Source organism: Oncorhynchus gorbuscha, linkage group LG06 (assembly GCF_021184085.1).
Source record: "Oncorhynchus gorbuscha isolate QuinsamMale2020 ecotype Even-year linkage group LG06, OgorEven_v1.0, whole genome shotgun sequence".
NCBI lineage: Eukaryota > Metazoa > Chordata > Actinopteri > Salmoniformes > Salmonidae > Oncorhynchus > Oncorhynchus gorbuscha.
The window spans coordinates 79,766,918-79,779,470 of NC_060178.1; the positions used below are offsets into that span (position 1 = coordinate 79,766,918).

The following is a 12,553-nucleotide window of genomic DNA, read 5'->3' on the forward strand; positions in this document are numbered from 1 at the left end:
GGGAGTTTGAGGTCCCAAACTTTGTGGTTGGCCGCCACATACTTCCTCAAGATTCTGACGATTGTTTGGTTGCTCCTTTCTACCCTGCCCGAGCTGGTATGCGATGTGGAGTTTAGCTTTGACTCCCAGAAGCCTCCACAGTTCGGTCATTACAACTGCCGAAAAGTGGGTTCCTCTGTCGCTGGCAACGGTTTCTCCTGGCAGGCCAAAACAACTGAAAACGTGGTTTAGCAAAAGAACGGCCGTGGTTTCCGCTGTGTCATTGGTCGTGGGCAGGCACTACACCCACTTTGTGAATGTGCAAGTCACTGTGAGGAGATACTTGTTGCCTCTGGCTGACCTGGCAACTGGGCCGACCCAGTCGATCTGCATCGAGCTCCAGGGGTAAGACACAACCTTGCGTTGTAGGGGTGCTCTGTGAAGTGGCTTGCAGGGTTGAAACTGGCAGCAAACTAGACACCCCCTCGCGTATTGTGCCACGTCTTGTTCCAGGTCGAGGCCAGTCGGCCACCTGTCGCAATGTTTCACATGTAGCCTTGACCCCCCAATGGCCTCCACCTGGCTCATCGTGGGCATGGGCTATCATTATCCCCCTCTGTGTTTTAGGAACCACCCACCTTCGAGCGGCGTCGGTTTCTGAAACATACACCAATAGGTCATCTACAAGTGTGAGGTGCTGTTTAGTTGCGTACAGCGAACGCAAGTCGTGTGAACCTGCCAAAGCCAGTTCGGGCACTGGGTGGTTGACAGGATCTGATAGGAACGACATCAAAGCGGCGAGGGACTCACCTTGGTGTTGCATTGCTGCCAGGTCGCCATTCAGGAATTAATGCGTTAGCAACACATTATGTTCGTGCGAATACGTTTTCTGTGGTGCTTCATGGCTATGCGTTACCGCAGACACCATAGCTTCCTCAGTGTTTTTTTTTCGTCTTGAGAATCAAACACCCAAGGGGTGCCGTGAATTGCACCGGATTTTTTTTTTCAGCATGGTCATTGCCAAGTTTGTCACAACCAGGTGATTTGGAGTGTCCTTTGACTTTCTTTCAATGCACCTGTATGTCGTGTTTGGTGATGAGGTCATCACAAGCTAGGATGAGTTATTTGTTTTTCACCTCTTTATGACTTGACATAGTCATATGCTTTTGTTTCCAAAACGGAAAGTGGCATAAGAAGGTGAGTCTCGCGTAGTTTGAGTCGGTGCAGATCGCCAGGTCTGACAATTCGTGTTTCACTGCCGTTTGCAGGGTTATCAGCACTTCTGCAAACTAGCTGGTCTTGTTGCCAAGCTGAAATTGAAGTGTTTTGCACGGGATGTCGTTGGCACATACCAATCCAACCCAAGCTTGTAAGTGGTCTAGATGGCGGTAAGAACAGCCATCTACATATGCCATCGGCATTTCAAGACACACATTCTCTTCGAAGTAGTGATGGTTCGAAGGCAATGGCGGAGCGATGTCACGCGGGGGTGGTGCGGAATCGGTTTCATCGTCACCACAGCGTTGATACACCGTCAAAGCACTGCTTTTGCGTAGTTGATTACTACATCATGGCTCTGTGGCGTCATAAGCCAAGCCGCTATCCTGCTGTTGTGTACAGCATCCTCGCGGATTCGTTGGCTTTTCAGAAGTCACAGGTTGGTGACATGTTTCTATGATAACCTTTTGTCCGCCGACATACTTGTGATTCTTCACCACCGGAGGTCACTGTTAACACAAGCTAAAATCGACCAGGTTCCAGTGAAGGTAGGCTTTCACAATGCTGTAAAAATGTCTCCCTAAATACCCTTAAGCTGGTAAAACAGATTTAATGTATAAATCAATTTGAATGATTAGTCAACCCAATATAGGCTACGGGGCTTTAATTATCCTGAAATAGTTGCTATCTCTAAGTTTAATGTGGAACAGTTTAAACATGTCTCATTGATATCCTACAGCGTAACCTGAATTATTTCACGAAAAATGACTGGCGATTTGTCGCCAGAGGTTACTGATAGCGCAAGCTGAGATCTCACAGGATTCCCGGCTGGCACGAGAATTCCCTATGAACAAAGGAGAAAACAAAAATGGCTGCTGCCCTTTGTTAGCTTAGCATCTGGTGCAATGCTTAGCTTTCCTTGCGCTGGGTTTCCACCTCTCCGCACAAGGGAAGTTCACTCCAACAAGGGAACGGGTTTACTAGGTGACGTCTCACGTTACACCCTTATACTCTTCATGTTACCTAACGCGAGAGGTAGAGAGATAATGACTTCGCTTCGGTCAAACGAATATATCTACTCCAATTTCCGTAATGGCTGGCTCATATGTCCTCTGCTCTAGGAATTGCTTATGACCAAGTCAGGTCGTTCCTAAAAGCAATCGACAGAAATAACACTAAGTTGGGTCCAACTAGTATTATTCTCAGAATACCTTCATCGGCTGGTACCTATGCCCTAGCTCGTAGCATTCAGTAGACCCCCCCTACACACTGGCTTTTGTCAGAAGTACCACAGGGGTGGTTCTCTCCAGACCAGTATCTGGGTGCAATTGAACGTCACACACACAGACGCTTCTCTTCCGCACTAGTCCTGCCTATAGCTATTAATGGTATATACACTGCTCAAAGAAATAAATGGAACACTAAAATAACACATCCTAGATCTGAATGAATGAAATATTCTTATTAAATACTTTTTTCTTTACATAGTTGAATGTGCTGACAACAAAATCACACAAAAATGTTCAATGGATATCAAATGTATCAACCCATGGAGGTCTGGATTTGGAGTCACACGCAAAATTAAAGTGCAAAACCACACTACAAGCTGATCCAACTTTGATGTAATGTCCTTACAACAAGTCAAAATGAGGCTTAGTAGTGTGTGTGGCCTCCACGTGCCTGTATGACCTCCCTACAACGCCTGGCATGCTCCTGATGAGGTGGCGGATGGTCTCCTGAGGGATCTCCTCCCAGACCTGGACTAAAGCATCTGCCAACTCCTGGACAGTCTGTGGTGCAAAGTGGCGTTGGTGGATGGAGCGAGACATGATCTCCAAGATGTGCTCAATTGGATTCAGGTCTGGGGAATGGGCGGGCCAGTCCATAGCATCAATGCCTTCCTCTTGCAGGAACTGCTGACACACTCCAGCCACATGAGGTCTAGCATTGTCTTGCATTAGGAGGAACCCAGGGCCAACCGCACCAGCATATGGTCTCACAAGCGGTCTGAGTATCTCATCTCGGTACCTAATGGCAGTCAGGCTACCTCTGGCGAGCACATTGAGGGCTGTGCGGCCCCCCAAAGAAATGCCACCCCACACCATGACTGATCCACCGCCAACCGGTCATGCTGGAGGATGTTGCAGGCAGCAGCAGTCCTATATTAGATTCCTCACAGGGGGCACAAATATGTTGTGACGTTGTGTTAGTTAATGTGACGACTGTTGCTCATCAAATGATTAAAAGTTTCTAATTGCGTGATTAACTGAATCAAGCAATTATTATCACATTAACCTGGGGCACCATGGGAAAACTAGTTTTTATTGAGTTTCTATTTCCCAAATGAACTCAAAGAATATCAGAATATCGATTTTACAACAGCCACTCATTAACCAGTTACCTCTACAATCTCGTTCTGAACGCCGTCTAGTCCGTGAATCTGCACTGACCCGGGTCTCACCAATAAGTATTAACCTTTAATAACAAAACAAAAATGACATACATTTTCATATTACATCTTTCGTCATGACCACAATTGTGGCTGACAGAAAATATTGTCCCAAAGTCCCTTTATTTCATGTTTAATGTTCTGAGGCTGGTTCTCCATAGTAACAGGACGAAGGAATTTGTCTGTGGCCTGAGATTTACCAGGGGTGTGAGGGGTCATAAAACCCCCACATCTTCAGACCCCTAGATCTCTCCTCCTCTGTTGGGGTTGAGAGATAATCTGTAGAGTTGTGGTCTCCTGTAACCTGACCTGATCAGGACAGTCATGACACTAGTGATCAGTCTGGACAGCTATCTAAACACACACATAGCCAGAGATGTAAAGAGAGGTAGAGAGTGGAGGATGAAACGATGGAATGGGAAAAGGGCCATTAAGAACCTCTGCCTCCCCTCTCTGTCAATTTTTTATTTAATTTATTTAACCTTTATTTAAACTAGGCAAGTCAGTTAAGAACACATTTTTATTTACAATGACTCACCCATCCCATCTCTGCTCGGTCTGTAAGTGCAGTCCTCCTCCTCTTCCTCCTCCTCTTGTCTCTCTCTCTCTCTCTCTCTCAATCTCTTTCTCTCTCTCTTTCTCTCTCTCTCTCTCGTTCTCTCTCTCTCGTTCTCTCTCTCTCAGTTCAATTCGTAGATGCTTTATTGGCATGGGAAACATATGTTTACATTGCCAAAGCAATCTCTCTCTCTGTCTCTCTCTCTTTCTCTCTCTCTCTGTCTCTCTCCCCCTCCCATTTTCATTGTCATGCACTCCAATCCCTCTGTAAAAAGCACTTTCTTCTGCTTTACTGTGCACAGATATTGAAAAAAGCAAATGATATAAAAGGAGGGTGGAGAACAACAAGGTCTCTCTCCCTGTTGCTGCCCAGCATATGTTGTTCCTTTGAACTGTCAGCACATCGAACCCTACTGTTGCTCTCACAGCCATAACCACAAGCACACACATACATACACAAACACATACACACACATACACACAGACAAGCATGCAGGCACGTACTAGCTTTTATCTCAAATACACACACACACTCTTCCTTTGTCTCTCTCTCTATATATATTCCCCCTCTCACAACTACTTCAGCTGTAGTTATTTTCTCCTCTCTGGAGGACAGGAATTAATAATTCTCTCTGTTTCTCTCTTGTGTGTGTTTGTGTGTGTGTGTTTTTTTGTGCGTGCGTACGTGCATGCATACGTGTATTTGTCTGCGTTTGCTTGTGTGTGTGTGTGTGTGTGTGGATTTGCGTATGTATTTGCGTGCGTGTGTGCATATGAGTGTGAGTTGGTGAGAGGTACAGAGACACAGCCCTAGATACTGTAACTATGTGAACAAGGACCCATTTAGCCAAAGTATTTCTAACTAACAAGCTCATGGCATTACCAACAAATGCACACACTCCTCTCTCTCTCTCTGTGTTCAAAAACACACACCTAAGCAGGGTTGGTTTAGGTCACTTTCTTAATCTAATTGGTTAGAGTTACCTGCCCAAAACTGTAATCATTAACGTAACTTTTAGATTACCCAAACTCAGTAATGTAATTTGATTACTTTCCTCTTACGGGGCATTAAAAGAAGACAAAAATGTATGTTACCAATTGAACCACATATATTGCAGGATAAATCAATGTCAGAGTTTACATAGCTGGCCATATATAGATGTTAAATTTTACTTTATGTGTTGGTTATGTGGGCTTCTTCTAACCAATCGCTTTCTACTACATATAATAAGACAATTAAGTTATATCTTTACATTTAAACACAAAGTCTATCAGAGTTCCAGTCAATCAAATAAATGTTATACCCCTTAATCTTCAAGAACAGGACTTGGAAATATGGAAGTACAGATTAGTCAAATTGTTTTACCTGAGCATAACCCCGAAACGAAGGATTTATTAGCCAGCCTTACTCTGTTGTTTATGATGTGGTTGTTATGGAGGACTGATTGGGCTCATTGATTCAATTTGAAAAATAAATGCTGGGCTCATGGAATGGCATGCTTTGAGCACTACTGAAAAGTGATATTTACACGTGAAAAAGTAATGCTATATGCTGCATTTGCTATATGACTATTGTTTACCTTCTTGTTGGTGACACTTTGATATCTTGATAATATGTAGCTGTTTAAAGGGAAAATCCACAGATGAAACAATAACAAAATGGTCGCCCCTCCTCTGTTTTGGTAAAAAGCTGAGGGATAGGTAAGGAGAAATGTAACCACTCTCAGATTAATAGACAGAGCTATGGATGCAAGGACTGACCATCCATGATATCAACATTATTGTTTTAACCATGTATTGAGGCTGTACAGTGTTCGTTTAAAATTACAATGTTTACTAACATTGGAGAAAAACAAGCTTATATTTTGGGTTTTCATGGAGTGTGACAATTGAACTAAGCTCAGGAGGCATTAATAAGTATAATAATATAATAATAATATATGCCATTTAGCAGACACTTTTATCCAAAGCGACTTACAGTCATGTGTGCATACATTCTACGTATGGGTGGTCCCGGGGATCAAACCCACTACCCTGGCGTTACAAGCGCCATGCTGTACCAACTGAGCTACAGTTGAATGATTTAATTCAGCTTTTCTTTCTTTCATCACGTTCCCAGTGGGTCAGAAGTTTGCATACACTCAATTAGTATTTGGTAGCATTGACTTTAAATTGTTCAATTTGGGTCAAACGTTTCCGGTAGCCTTCCACAAGCTTCCCACAATAAGTTGGGTGAATTTTGGCCCATTCCTCCTGACAGAGCTGGTGTAACTGAGTCAGGTTTGTAGGCCTCCTTGCTCGCACTCGCTTTTTCAGTTCTGCCCAAAAGTGTTCTATGGGATTGAGGTCAGAGCTTTGTGATGGCCACTCCAATACCTTGACTTTGTTGTGCTTAAGCCATTTTGCCACAACTTTGGAAGTATGCTTGGGGTCATTATCCATTTGGAAGACCCATTTGTGACCAAGCTGTAACTTCCTGAATGATGTCTTGAGATGTCGCTTCAATATACCAACATCCTACCTCATGATGCCATCTATTTTGTGAAGTGCACCAGTCCCTCCTGCCGCAAAGCACCCCCACAACATGATGCTGCCACCCCCGTGCTTCACGTTTGGGATGGTGATCTTCGGCTTGCAAGCCTCCACCTTTTTCCTCCAAAAATAAGGATGGTCATTATGGCCAAACAGTTCTATTTCTTTTCATCAGACCAGAGGACATTTCTCCAAAAGTTCGATCTTTGTCCCCATGTGCAGTTGCAAACCCTAGTCTGGCTTTTTTATGGTTATTTTGTAGCAGTGGCTTCTTCCTTGCTGAGCGGCCTTTCAGGTCATGTCGATATAGGACTCGTTTTTACTGTGGATTTATATACTTTGTACCTGTTTCTTCCAGCATCTTCACAAGGTACTTGGCTGATGTTCTGGGAATGATTTGCACTTTTCTCCCAAATCTACGCTCATCTCTAGGACACAGAACGTGTGGTCCCATGGTGTTTATACTTGCGTACTATTGTTTGTACAGATGAACGTGGTACCTTCAGGCGTTTGGAAATTGCTCCCAATGATTAACCAGACTTGTGGAGGGCTTCAATGTTTTTCTGAGGTCTTGGCTGATTTCTTTTGATTTTCCCATGATGTCAAGCACAGAGGCACTTAGTTTGAAGGTAGCCCTTGAAATTCTTCCACAGGTACACCTCCAATTGACTCAAATTATGTCAATTAGCCTATCAGAACCTTCTAAAGCCATGACATAATTTTCTGGAATTTAGATACAGTCAACTTAGTGTATGTAAACTTCTGACCCACTGGAATTGTGATAGGGTGAATTATAAGTGAAATAATCTCTGTAAACAATTGTTGGAAAAATTACTTGTGTCTTGCACAAAGTAGATGTCCTAACCTACTTGCCAAAACTACAGTTTGTTAACAAGAAATTTGTTGAGTGGTTGAAAAACAAGTTTTAATGACTCCAACCTAAGTGTATGTAAACTTCCGACTTCCGACTGTATATATAAGTTTAAAAAATGGATGTAGCAACTATAGATTGCCGCTTTAAGTCTATCAACAGTGTATGAGTTTGAGCATGCAGTATGGATTTTGTTTTTTTATCAGCATTAATTAGATTGAGCAATACAAGTCCTCTTTTTGTTCCATAGGCTGGGATTCACACTATGCAGCTGTTTCAAGAACACATTTTTCACTGGCTGTCCACTGGTTTCAAAAACAATGTTTGATAGGCAGCTTAAACGTCTTGAATTCAACCATTATTGTGTTCAAATACACATTTAGATGTGTGAACAGACAGCAGCCACAATTCACAAGGCTCAAATATTGAAATAAGAGAGGAGAAGTGTGATTCACATCAATGCGCTATGTAGATGTCAATAATAAGTGATATCCGTATCGCCGTAGACTACACCACTGCTGTCACCCTTACCTCCAAGTCTTTATTCATCTCTGGATGCCGACAGCAGTCGCACCATTGGAAGACATACCTTGGTCTGTAGCCTACAAAAGCCTGTTCCTGCTCTTTTCCCGCGATCCATCAAACACATTTGGTGTGTCATCATAGTGGCCTCTGACTTGTGGTCAGACTCGCTCAGGTGGAACAAACTTAAATTTGCACGTTTTTTCAAAGATGATTTGAATGTTACTGAGAAAACAACTGTCACAAGATTATTATTTTTTAAGTAATCATCTTGTTTTTCAAAAGAATCTGTAATCTGATTACAATTTTTTTGCTGGTAACGTAACGGATTACAGTTACCGTGTTTTGGTAATCCCTTGCATGTAACGGATTTCATGTAATGCGTTACTCAACCAACCCTTCACCTAAGACATGGAGAAGGTGTTATGCAGGTGAGTGAGGACCCAAAAGCGATATAACGGAAACAGAGTCTTTTAATGTCCAAACAGGGAAAACATAAATCCTCAATCATTACAGGGGAAGTCCAAACAGGGAAAACACAAATCCTCTAGTTTAACAGGGAGAGTCCCCCTTCTAGTTGTTGAGGAGAGTTGCAGGGCTAGCGGCAACAGACTGCAGGTCCCTTCGGGTAGGCGCGGGCCGTAGAGGATAGAGACACCTGCTCACACGTAGTATCTGATGACGAGGCAGAATACAACTGGACGGAACAAAAGCAAAGCAAACAGCAAACAAGAATCCGACAAGGACAGATGCAGAAACAGAGAGAGAAATAGAGACTTAATCAGAGGGCAAAATAGGGGACAGGTGTGAAAGAGTAAACGAGGTCGTTAGGAGAATGAGGAACAGCTGGGAGCAGGAACGGAACGATAGAGAGAGAGGAATAGAGAGAGAGAAAGAAACCTAATAAGACCAGCAGGGGGAAACGAAGAGAAGAGAAAGCACAGGGACAAGACATGACAATACAATACATGACAGAAGGCAATGATGTATCCTACAGAGCCATCAGATATATTATACCGATATACACTGAGTATACAAAACATTGAGAACACTTGCTCTTTCCATGACTGATAAAATCATTTATATGTTGAAAGAATGATTAAATAATTCCACTCTGAAACCTTATAATTGTATGAAATTGATTAGAATCATAAAATTATAATCTGATGATGTGTGTAGTTTTAGTCAGAATTAGATTAAACAATGTATCTGTATAGTGGAAAAACACAGACTGTCTGAGCAAGGCTTAGTTTAGGATTTGAACATGTGTGTGCCTAAGAAAATACCGAAGAACAATTCAACTGTGTTTGAACCGACCTGGCTCGGCCTCTGAGAAACTTTTGATAGCATGGGGAGTACTTCTCAAGGTTTCCCTAATCTCGTGGGAATGGAACTGTCAGCTGGGTAGTGATACACAGGGGTAAGAACTATGGAGAAGGATAAAACTCACCTACTGTTTGTGTGCGCAGCTATAAAATGGGTATCTTTGAATAATGGACTTCAGAGCGCTCTCGTGAATAAACTGTACTATCTTTGACTAATTATTATTAAACCCATGGTCTTACAGATCTCTGGGATTGGTCAGAGCTATTGATTGTCAGTTATTATCATTGGGATTGAAAATTCTTGTGACAATGACATAGACTGGCCAGGTGAATACAAGTGAAGACTGTGATCCCTTATCGATGTCACCTGTTAAATCCACATCAATTAGTGTAGATGAAGGGGAGGAAACAGATTAAATAATGTTTTTTAAGCCTTCAGACAATTGAGACATGGATTGTGTATATGTGCCATTCATGTAAGTGCCTTTGAACGGGTTATGGTAGTAGGTGCCAGGCGCGCTGGTTTGTGTCAAGGACTTCAACGCTGCTGGGTTTTTCCTGTCCCAACAAATTGAGGCTGTCATGAGGGCAAAAGGAAGGTGGTGGAGGGTGCAACTCAATATTAGGAAGATATTCCTAATATTTGGTATACTCAGTGTACGACTGACAATGTCAAATATGTGATGAAGATGTGAAGTGGAAAATGAAAGGTATTTTCTGAGTAGCACTCTAAAGCACTCCTTCGGCAAATCCGACCACGACTCCATCTTGCTCCTAACATCCTATAGGCATAAACTCAAACAGGATTTAACCATGACTAGAACCATTCAAGGCTGGTCTGACCAATCGGAATCTACGCTTCAAGATTGCTTTGCTCACGGACACTGTGAAATGTTCCGGACAGTCTCAGAGAATAACATCGATCCATACGCTGACTCAGTGAGTGAGTTTTTAAGGAAGTGCATTGACGATGTTGTACCCACTATAAAAACCTACCCTAAACAAAACCATGGATGGCTGGCGGCATTCGCACAAACTGAAAGTGTGAACCACCTAATTTGACCACGGAAAGAAGACTGGCATATGGCTGAATATAAGCACTGTAGTTATTCCATCCGCAAGGCAATCAAACAAGCAAAATGTTGGTATTGGGAAAAAGTCGCAATTTAACAGCTCAGACACGAGATGAGATGTAAGTGGCAGGGCTTACAGGTAATTATGGACTACAAAAAGAAATCAGCCAAGTCATGGTCACCAATGTATTGCTTCCAGACAAACTAAACACCTTCTTTGCCCGCTTTGAGGATAATACAGTGCCACTGATGCAGCCCGCTAAGAAGGACTGCGGGCACGCCCTCTCTTTCTCTGTGACCAACGTGAGTAAAACATTTAAACGTGTTAACCCTCACGATGCTGCTGGCCCAGGCGGCATCCCTAGTCGCATCCACAGAGCATGCGCAGACCAGCTGACTGGTGTGTTTATGGACATATTCAATCTCTCCCTATCCCAGTCTGCTGTCCCCACATGCTTCAAGATGGCCACTATTGTTCCTGTACCCAAGAAGGCAAAGATAACTGAACTAAATGACTATCGCCCCATAGCACTCACTTCTGTCATCATGAAGTGCTTTGAGAGACTAGTCAAGGATCATATCGCTTCCACTTTACCTGCCACCCTAGACCCACTTCAGTTTGCACAACGCCCCAACAGGTCCACAGACGATGCAATCACCATCAGACTGCACACTGCTCTATCCCATCTCGACAAGAGGAATACCTATGAAAGAATTCTGTTCATTGACTATAGCTCAGCATTCAACACCATAGTACCATCCAAGCTCATCATTAAGCTGGAGGCCCTGGGTCTCAACCCCGCCCTGTGCAATTGGGTCCTGAACTTTCTGACGGGCCTCCCTGAGGTCGTGAAGGTAAGAAACAACATCTCCACTTCGCTGACCCTCAACACTGGGGCCCCACAAGGGCACGTCCTCAGCCCCCTCCTGTACTCCCTGTTCACCCATGACTGCATGGCCATGCACGCCTCCAACTCAATCATCAAGTTTGCAGACGACACAACAATAGTGGGTTGATTACCAACAACGACGAGACGGCCTACAGGGAGGAGATGAGGGAACTCGGAGTGTGGTGTCAGGAAAACAACTCACTCAACGTTAACAAAACAAAGAAGATGATCGTGGACTTCAGGTAACAGCAGAGGGAATTACCCCCCCCCATCCACATCGAAGGGACAGTAGTGGAGAAGTTGGAAAGTTTTAAGTTCCTAGGTGTACACATCACAGACAAACTGAAATGGTACACCCACACAGACAGTGTGGTGAAGAAGGAGCAACATTGCCTCTTCAACCTCAGGAGGCTGAAGAAATTTGTATTGTCACCTAAAACCCTGACAAACTTTTACAGATTCACAATCGAGAGGTACCCCACCTCTTTAAGGAATACCTAGGATAGGATAAAGTAATCCTTCTCACCCCCCTTAAAATATTTAGATGCACTATTGTAAAGTGGCTGTTCCACTGGATGTCATAAGGTGAATGCACCAATTTGTAAGTCGCTCTGGATAAGAGCGTCTGCTAAATGACTTAAATGTAAATGTAAATGAGAGCATCCTGTCAGGCTGTATCACCGCCTGATACGGCAACTGCACCGCCCAAAACCGCAAGGCTCTCCAGAGTATGGTGCGGTCTGCACAACACATCACCGGGGGCAAACTACCTGCGCACCAGGACACCTACGGCACCCGATGTCACAGGATGGCCAAAAAGATCATCAAGGACAACAACCACAACAACCACCCAAGCCACTTCCTGTTCACCCTACCATCCAGAATGCGAGGTCAGTACAGGTGCATCAAAGCTGGGACCGAGAGACTGAAAAACAGCTTCTTTCTCAATGCCATCAGACTGCTAAACAGCAATAACTAACTCGGAGAGGCTGCTGCCTACATTTTTATTTATTTTTATTTCACCTTTATTTAACCAGGTAAGCTAGTTGAGAACAAGTTCTCATTTACAACTGCGACCTGGCCAAGATAAAGCAAAGCAGTGTGACACAAACAACAACACAGTTACACATTGAATA

General features: G+C 43.5%; 1 protein-coding gene across 1 annotated transcript in view; it reads left to right on the top strand.

Annotated features, from left to right (window-relative positions):
• The window catches only part of zgc:171482 (zinc finger protein), a 196,593-nt gene that overhangs the window by 120,641 nt on the left and 63,399 nt on the right, over nt 1-12,553 (top strand). The gene's annotated exons all lie outside the window — the stretch shown is intronic.